This window comes from Arachis ipaensis, chromosome B5 (assembly GCF_059453495.1).
Source record: "Arachis ipaensis isolate K30076 ecotype BB chromosome B5, ASM5945349v1, whole genome shotgun sequence".
NCBI lineage: Eukaryota > Viridiplantae > Streptophyta > Magnoliopsida > Fabales > Fabaceae > Arachis > Arachis ipaensis.
In genome coordinates, this window is record NC_142440.1 from 54,078,502 (window position 1) to 54,088,626 (window position 10,125).

At 40.0% G+C, this 10,125-nt stretch overlaps 1 non-coding gene across 1 annotated transcript; it reads left to right on the forward strand.

Moving 5' to 3' along the window:
• Positions 1–6,500: 6,500 nt before the first annotated feature.
• LOC148564216 (small nucleolar RNA R71) lies at positions 6,501–6,606 on the forward strand. The gene has a single exon (XR_015885053.1). It is a non-coding gene; the product is annotated as a small nucleolar RNA R71 (small nucleolar RNA).
• Positions 6,607–10,125: the final 3,519 nt, after the last annotated feature.

Sequence of the window (10,125 nt, forward strand, 5' to 3'; positions counted from 1 at the left end):
AACTCAAGAACACTTTGAAGACTCACAAGAACACAAGAACATGAAGAAAGAAAACCAAACATAAAAATTTTTTTGAAAACCAAACCTAAATTTTCGAAAACCAAAGGGAAATCAACAAGAAAATACCAAACTTAAAGTTTGGCACACAATTTAATAGAGAAATTATTATTTATGAAAAAGAAGGTTTTGAAAAGAATATAAAAGATTCTAACCCAATTACCAAGAACACAGATTAACGCTCTAGCCAAATGAGTTATGAATGTAACACTTGTTTTGAAGAAGTATATATATATATTTTTTAACCAAGAACAATAATAAGAGTCTCTAAACCAAAAAGAAAAATTTTCCTAATCTAAGAAACAAAATAAACCGTCAGTTGTTCAAACACGAACAATCCCCGGCAACGGCGCCAAAAACTTGGTGCACAAATTGTGAATCACACTTTTCACAACTCGTACCACTGACCAGCAAGTGCACTGGGTCGTCCAAGTAATACCTCACGTGAGTAAGGGTCGAATCCCACGGAGATTGTTGGTTTGAAGCAATCTATGGTTATCTTGTAAATCTTAGTCAGGAAGTCAATTATGTTTATCAGTTGAGTTGCGAATAAACAAGAGAGCATGGATTAAAGGTTACTTGTTATGCAGTAATGGAGAATATGTTGGAGTTTTGGAGATGCTTTGTTTTCTGAATCTCTGCTTTCCTCTGTCTTCTTGTTCACGCACGCACGTCCTCCTATGGCAAGCTGTATGTAGGGGTTCACCGTCGTCAATGGCTACATCCCATCCTCTCAGTGAAGAATATGCTCACATGCTCAGTCACAGCACGGCTAATCATCTGTCGGTTCTCGATCATACTGGAATAGGATTCTTCGTCCTTTTGCGTCTGTCACTAACGCCCAGCACTTGCGAGTTTGAAGCTCATCACAGTCATTCGATCATTGAATCCTACTCGGAATACCACAGACAAGGTTTAGACTTTCTGGATTCTCATGAATGCCGCCATCAGTTCTAGCTTATACCACGGAGATTCTGATTAAGGAATCTAAGAGATACTCATTCAATCGTATATAGAACGGAGGTGGTTGTCAGGCACACGTTCATGGTTTGAGGAAGATGATGAGTGTCACAGATCATCACGTCCATCACAGTTAAGCGCGAATGAACATCTTAGATAGGAACAAGCGTGTTTGAATGGAAAACAGAAATACTTGCATTAATTCATCGAGACACAGCAGAGCTCCTCACCCCCAACAATGGAGTTTAGAGACTCATGCCGTCAAAGAGTACAAAGTTTAGATCTAAAATGTCATGAGGTGCAAAATAAGTCTCTAAAAGTTGTTTAAATACTAAACTAGTAGCCTAGGTTTACAAAAAATGAGTAAACTATGATGGATGATGCAGAGATCCACTTCTGGGGCCCACTTGGTGTGTGCTGGGGCTGAGATTTAAGCAATTCACGTGCAGATGCCATTTGTGGAGTTGAACGCCAGTTTTTATGCCAGTTTGGGCGTTCAACTCCGGCTTTTGATCCTTTTCTGGCGCTGGACGCCAGAATTGGGCAGAGAACTGGCGTTGAACGCCCTGGATGTCTACTTTCCAACGCAATTGGAAGCATAACATTTCGGGTTCTTTAGCTCCAGAAAATCCACTTTGAGTGCAGAGAGGTCAGAATCCAACAGCATCAGCAGTCCTTTTTCAGCCTGAATCAGATTTTTGCTCAGCTCATTCAATTTTAGCCAGAAAAATACCTGAAATTACAGAAAAACACACAACTCATAGTAAAGTCCAGAAATATAAATTTTTCCTAAAAACTAACGAAAATAGACTGAAAACTAACTAGAACATACTCAAAACTATATGAAATTAACCCCAAAAAGCGTATAAAATATCCGCTCATCACCTGGCATGAGCCTTAGTCGAGATTTGTAAAGGAGGACTAAATCCCCAGGTTGGAACTCTTTCTTCTTGATATTTTGATCATGTACAACGTTCATCTTTTCCTTGTATATTCTGGAATTTTCATAAGCTTCTAGGCGAAGGCTCTCTAGCTCCTGCAGTTGCAACTTCCTTTCAGCTCCGGCTTTCTCAATTCCCATGTTGCACTCCTTAACTACCCAAAAGGCTCTGTGTTCTACTTCAACTGGGAGATGACAAGCTTTTCCATAAACCAAGCGGAAAGGACTCATCCCAATGGGTGTCTTGTATGCTGTTCTGTACGCCCAGAGTGCATCTTGTAGCCTGGTGCTCCAGTCTTTTCTATGAGGCTTTACTATCTTTTGCAAGATACGTTTAATTTCTCTGTTGGACACCTCGGCTTGCTCATTAGTTTGGGGATGGTACGCTGTTGCAACTTTATGAATTATCCATGCTTCTTCATTAATCCTGTCAATCTCCTGTTACAGAAATGGGTGCCTTGATCGCTCACGATTGCTCGTGGTGATCCGAAGCGACATATAATATGGTTTCTCACAAAGGAAACAACAGTGTTAGCATCATCAATGTGGGTAGGAATTGCTTCCACCCATTTGGAAACATAATCCACAGCTAACAATATATAAAAATATCCATTAGAATTTGGAAATGGACCCATGAAGTCAATGCCCCAAACATAAAAAATTTCACAGAAAAGCATAATTTGTTGAGGCATCTCATCCTTCCTGGATATATTACCAAATTTCTGGCATGGGAGCCAAGATTTACAGAACTCAGCAGCGTCTCTAAAAAGGGTAGGCCACCAGAATCCACAGTCTAAGATCTTTCTAGCTGTCCTTTGAGGACCAAAATGTCCTCCACTCTCAGATGAGTGACAGGCCTCTAAAATGGATTGGAATTCTAATTGAGGCACACAACGTCTAATTACTTGATCAGTGCCACATCTCCATAAATATGGGTCATCCCATATATAATATTTAGACTCGCTTTTCAGCTTGTCTCTTTGATGCTTAGAAAAATTTGGAGGAAATGTGCGGCTAACTAAATAATTAGCAACAGGTGCATACCAAGGGACTACCTCAGATACTGCTTGCAGGTTATCAAAAGGAAAATTATCATCTATAGGAGTAGAATCATCCTTAATATGCTAAAGGCGACTCAAGTGGTCTGCCACTAAATTTTGATTACCACTCCTATCCTTTATTTCTAAATCAAATTCTTGTAACAGCAGTATCAAACGTATAAGTCTTGGTTTGGATTCCTTTTTAGCTAATAAATACTTTAAAGCTGCATGGTCCGAATACACTACTACTCTAGTACCAAGTAAATAAGCTCGGAATTTATCCAGAGCAAAAACAATAGCAAGAAGCTCTTTCTCAGTAGTAGTATAATTGGACTGGGCAGTGTCTAAAGTCTTAGACGCATATGCAATAACGAAAGGATCCTTACCTTCACGCTGAGCCAGCACTGCTTCTACTGCATGGTTGGAAGCATCGCACATGATTTCAAATGGCTGGCTCCAGTCCGGTCCTCTCACAATTGGAGCTTGAGTCAGAGCAGTCTTATCAAACGCTTGTTTGCAATCCTCACTGAACTCGAACTCAATATCCTTCTGCAGTAATCTGGATAAGGGAAGTGCGACCTTACTAAAGTCCTTAATAAATCTCCTGTAAAAACCTGCATGGCCAAGGAACGAATGGACTTCCCTCACAGAAGAGGGGTAAGGTAAACTAGAAATAACATTCACCTTTGCTGGGTCTACAGAAATGCCATTATTGGATACCACATGTCCTAATACAATTCCTTGTTTTACCATAAAGTGACATTTTTCAAAATTTAATACAAGGTTTCTATTAACACATCTATCTAATACTCTAGATAATCCATCTAAGCAAAGGCTAAAAGAATCACCATAAACGCTAAAATCATCCATAAAAACTTCCATACAGTCCTCAATAAGATCAGAGAAAAGACTCATCATGCACCTTTGGAAAGTAGCTGGTGCATTGCACAAGCCAAAGGGCATTCTCTTATAAGAATAAGTCCCAAAAGGACATGTAAAAGAAGTCTTTTCCTGATCCTCAGGACCTATATGAATCTGGAAATAACCTGTGTAACCATCTAAAAAGCAATAATGTGATTTACCTGACAGGCGATCCAGCATTTGATCAATGAATGGAAGTGGATAGTGATCCTTACGGGTAGCTTGGTTGAGACGCCTGTAATCAATGCAGACTCTCCAAGCACTTTGAACTCTAGTTGCTATGAGCTCTCCATGCTCATTCTTCACTGTAGTGACTCCAGACTTCTTCGGTACCACTTGTACTGGGCTTACCCATTCACTGTCTGAAATGGGAGATATGATACCGGCTTCCAATAGTCTGGTCACTTCCTTTTGACAACTTCCAAGATGGTGGGATTCAATCTTCTTTGGGGTTGATGGACAGGTCTTGCTTCCTCTTCTAAAAATATTCTGTGCTCACATACTTGAGGGTTGATGCCTACTATGTCTGCCAAGCTCTACCCAATTGCCTTCTTATGCTTCCTTAGCACATCAAGTAACTGCTCTTCTTGTTGAGATGTAAGTTCTCTTGCAATGATAACTGGAAACCTCTGCTCATCTTCATGATAAGCATATTTGAAATGTCGAGGGAGGGGTTTCAATTCTAACTTTTGATCATGGGCAGTCTCTGGATTATCTGGAGCTTGTGAAAATGACGAAGTGCCCTCATTGTCAGTTAAGAGGGTCCCCACACTTGGACCTTGTCCAGTGTGCCTCTCTTCAAACTCTTCCTTGTGAACTCAAGCTACACTTTCATCTATGACATCGCACTGAAAGATAGAACGATCTTCTGGGGAGTTGTCAATGACTCCATTCAGATTGAAGATTACTATGCGGCCATCTATTTCAAAGGAGTATGTTCCTGAAAAGGCATCCAATTTGAATTTTGATGTCTTCAAGAATGGTCTCCCAAGTAGGATTGATGATGGCTTATCTGAATCATTATGGGGCACCTCCAAGATATAAAAATCAGTGGGAAATGTAAGTCCTTTAATGTTCACCAAAACATCTTCAGCAACTCCAGCCACTGTAATAATACTTTTATCTACTAACACAAAATGAGCTGCCGACCTTTTTAAGGGAGGGAGCCTCAAAATATCATATATAGACAAAGGCATTATACTGACACATGCTCCTAAATCACACATGTAATCATAAATTACTACACCACCAATAGTACAGCTAACTATACAAGGACCTGGATCACTACATTTTTCAGGTAATCCTCCCATTAAAGCAGATATAGAACTACCTAAAGGAATAGTTTCTAATTCATTAATTTTGTCTTTATGGATACATAAGTCTTTTAGAAACTTTGCATATTTAGGTACCTGCTGAATAACATCAAAAAGAGGAACAGTTACCTCAACCTTTTTGAATATTTCTACCATTTTGGGGTCGGGTTCCAGCTGCTTCCTGGGCTTCCTTGCAAGTTGTGGAAATGGAATTGGAGTAGTGTTCTCTGTGATGTCTGTGACTTTTGGTGCTTTCTCCTGTGGTTGAGCTATTTCTTCTTCAGCTATGTCCTGTATGTCCTCTTCCTCTTTAACATCTTCTATTTCTATTACCTCTTCAGCTGAGGTGTGTTTTGGTGGGCTTGGTTCCTCCTGATTCCTCTCCTGCAGTGTGGTTCCAGACCTTAGGGTGATGGCATTAATGCCTCCCTTTGGATTGGGTAATGGTTGAGAGGGGATTCCAGTGGAGCTTGAAGGTTGGTTACTGGAATTTTGCGTTGATCCAATCTGTGACATAAGAGCTTGCAAAGTAGAGGTGAGACCATTCAGACTGGCGTTAATACTATTCATGTTATTTTCCATGGTCTGTTGTCTTCACTCAAAAGATTGTAGTAGCTCTTCATTAGGAGATAAAGAAGAATGAGTAAATTGAGATGTCTGCTGTTGATTGTTCTGTGGTCCTTGGTTTTGCCTCAAGTGAGGTGCTCTGTAAGGTTGATTCTACTGCCTGTTGTTGTTATTATTCCACCTCTGATTTCCCTGATTATCTCTGCCTCCTCTATTATTGTTGTCCCTCCAATTCTGGTTAGAATTGTCCTGCCATCCATGGTTATTATTTCCACTTTGATTGTACCCTTGGTTGGGGCGGTCATAGAAGTTATGAGTGGATGCCACCATGTTGTCTTCTTGTTGGAGCTGCGGGCATTCATCAGTGTAATATCTAGTTGTTGGTTTTGCTGTGGCGGAGGAGGTTGAGCTTGCTGAGTTTGTTGTTGATTCAATTGCATCTGCTTCAGTAAGTTGGTCATCTCACATATACTCTGAGCTAGAGCAGCAGTCTCTCTGTTAGAGGATACTTCTGCAATGGCTTTTGAACGGCCTTGCTTTTGCCTGTGATTCCTAGTAGATTCAGCTAAATCACTGATCAATTGCCAAGCCTCATCAATGGTCTTGTACTTCTTCATAGACCCATTGCTAGCACTTTCCAATATGGTCTTATCTTGGGGCCTCATGCCCTGTGTGACATAGCTAAGCAACACTATCTTGTCAATCCTGTGGTGGGGGCATGCTTCCAGAAGATTATTAAAGCGCTCTCAGTATTCAAAGAGAGTTTCATTGTCATCCTGAACAATTGTGGAAATATCCTTCCTCGGTTTATCAGTAACTTCAGATGGAAAGAATTTCTCCAAAAACTCCTTTCTGAGTGTATCCCAGTTGGATACATTTGCCAGAGGTTGAGTGTAGTACCACTCTCTTGCTTTTCCCTCGAGAGAAAACGGGAAAGCTTTCAGCAAAATTGAAGTTTCATCAGTACCATCACGCCTGACAGTAGAACAGGCTGCCTGGAAATCTCTCAAGTGCTTGATAGGCTCTTGAGCAGGTAGGCCATGAAACTTGGGCATCAAGTTTAGCAGTGCGGTCTTTATTTCAAAATCTGTAGCCACAGCTGGATTATGCGCTTGATACGGCTGCATTGTAAAATCAGGGGCTCCTTCCTCCTGGATGGTAACTCTCCTAGCTGCCATGTCTTCTGCACGTAAAACAACCGAATCAGTAGAACAGGGGCTGGTTTCTTCCTCAAGTTCACTCTCAGATCCGCCCTCAGAGCGGACTAACCAACGCTGTTCTCGCCTTATTCGTGAAATAGTCCTTTCAATTTCAGGATCGAATATTAGCAAGCGCGGATCAGGAAGTGAACGCGTCATTTGACGGAAGAAACATGCAGCTCATAGTAACAAAATAAAATAAAATGCAAATAAATAAATTCTAATTAATAACTTTAGCACTCTATTGCAACTCCCCGGCAACGGCGCCAAAAATTGATGGGGGCAGAAGTTGGTGAATTAAAAATTATTAAAATAGTTACGTTGCAAGTATAGTTCTTAACTCACCGAAAATCTGCCTATCAATTTAGATATATGTCACAGAGAGTTTAAATTAAAAATTACTGGGAGTTTAAGTCCCAGGTCGTCTCCCAACGAGTTGCAGAAAAGTGTGCTATTTTATTAATCAGATGTTCCAAGAAGTTGAGTTAAGTAAAGGGAAAATTAAAAAGAGGAAATTTAAATAATATGAATAAAAACCTTGACTTGGAGTTGATTAGTTGGAATTTCTATTATTGATGGAATGATTTCAAGATTAATTTATAATTAATGGTTGTTTTGTGTAGTTATCCTTTACCAGGTAAAGGAAAGTCAAACAAGTTGGAATGCTAGATCTATTCACGAGTTGCAACCCACTTAGTTCAAAGGGATTGGTGTTAGTGATTAGATAACAATTCAACAGTTAACCCAATTATAATTTTTCTTTCAATCCTTCCAACTCAAGAGTTCCTTTCAATCAACTCCCCATCAAGTGAGGGAACTACTCACTCATTGCAAATAATAAATCCATAACACATGAAATGGAATTAAAAGAAGGCATGATTATTGGAATGGAGAAATAAATTAAAATGGAAGAAATAATCCTTGTATCAAATAATCATGAAAGTATTCAAATGACAAAATTAAACAAAGCAAAGAACATGGAAGAATAAAACCAAGTTAAGAGAATGAACTAGAATGACGAGGTCTTGATGAGGAAAAATAACTCTTCTCAATGTTCCAATGCTAAGATCAATTCCCAAAATTAAAATTCTAAAACCTAGAGAGAAAAACCTAGAGGAGGAAAAACTAGCTCTAAAACTGTCAACTGTGTAGAATGAATGTTGTTGTTTGTTTCTGCATATTCTCTGGCTCTAGTCTGCTGTTCCGGGCCGAAAACTGGGTCGAAATAAGGTCCAAAATCGCCCCCAGTGAAGTCTGCAGATTATGCAGATCGCACATGTCACGCGATCGCGTCATCCATGCGGACGCGTCATTCGCGCTTTTCCTTGCCACGCGTTCGCGTCATCCACGCTACCACGTCTCCTGAGCTTTTCCAATCCGCGTGGCCGCGTGAGCCATGCAGCCGCGTCACTGCGATTCGCTCTCCTTTGCGCGTTCGCATGAGCCATGCGACCGCGTCACTTCTCGCTGGTTATCTCCTCAAATTCTTGTGTTCCTTCCATTTTTGCTAGCTTCCTTTCCAATCTCCAACTCATTCATGCCCTATAAAGTCTGAAACACTCAACACACAGATCACGGCATCAAATGAAATAAAGGAGAATTAAAAATACATAATTAAAGTCTCTAGGAAGCAGTTTTCAAACATGTTATAAATTCAGGAAGGGATTATAATTTCATGCTAATTTAATGAATAAGTGGGTAAGGATCATGATATAACCACACAATTAAACACAATATAAACCATAAAATAGTGGTTTATCAGGCACTGAAAACTTTATACGCACGTTCATAATCTTAATTCTTTGTCATAACTTCGCATAGCTGACTAGCAAGTGCACTGGGTCATCCAAGTAATAAACCTTACGTGAGTAAGGGTCGATCCCACATAGATTATCGGCTTGAAGCAAGCTATGGTCACCTTGTAAATCTCAGTCAGGTGGATTCAAATGTATTAAGAGATTATATTGTACTAAAAGATAATTAAAATAGGATAGAGATACTTATGTAATTCATTGGTGAAAGTTTCATATAAGCGTATAGAGTTGCTTTCGTTCCTCTGAACCTCTGCTTTCCTGCTGTCTTCATCCAACCATTCCTACTCCTTTCCATTGCAAACTTTATGTAGGGCATCACTGTTGTCAATGGCTACATCCCATCCTCTCTGTGAAAATGGTCCAATGCACTGTCACTGCATGGCTAATCATCTGTCGGTTCTCGATCATACTGGAATAGGATTTACTATCCTTTTGGGTCTGTCACTACACCCAGCACTCGCGAGTTTGAAGTTCGTCACAGCCATCCCTTCCCAGATCCTACATGGAATACCACAGACAAGGTTTAGACTTTTCAGATCTCAAGAATGGCCATCCATGGGTTCTAACTTTTATCACGAAGATTCTAATATCTCGGACTCGGTCCTCTGTATTATATATCTAAGAGATATTCATTCTAGCTTGTTTGCATGTAGAATGGAAGTGTTTGTCAGGCACGCGTTCATAAGTGAGAATGATGATAAGCGTCACATAATCATCACATTCATCATGTTCTTGGGTGTGAATGGATGTCATAGAATAGGAATAAGCTTGAATTGAATAGAAAAACAGTAGTACTTTGTATTAATTCGTGAGGAACAGCAGAGCTCCATACCTTAGTCTATGGTGTGTAGAAACTCTACCGTTTGAAAATACATAAGTGATAATGGTCCAGGCATGGCCGAATGGCCTGTCCCCATGAAAGTCTAAGATAGCATAAAACTTATTAAAAGATCCCCTACAAAGATAGTAAAAAGTCCTATTTATACTAAACTAGTTACTAGGGTTTACAGAAAGGAGTAAATGATGCAGAAATCCACTTCCGAGGCCCACTTGGTGTGTGCTTGGGCTGAGAATTGAGCTTTACACGTGTAGAGGTCTTTCTTGGAGTTGAACGCCAGTTTGTAACCTGTTTCTGGCATTTAACTCCACTTTGCAACCTGTTTCTGGCGTTTGACTCCAGAATGCAGCATGGAACTGGCGTTCAACGCCAGTTTATGTCATCTATCCTTAATCAAAGTATGGACTATTATATATTTCTGGAAAGCCCTGAAAGTCTACTTTCTAACGCAATTAAGAGCGTGCTATTTGGAGTTC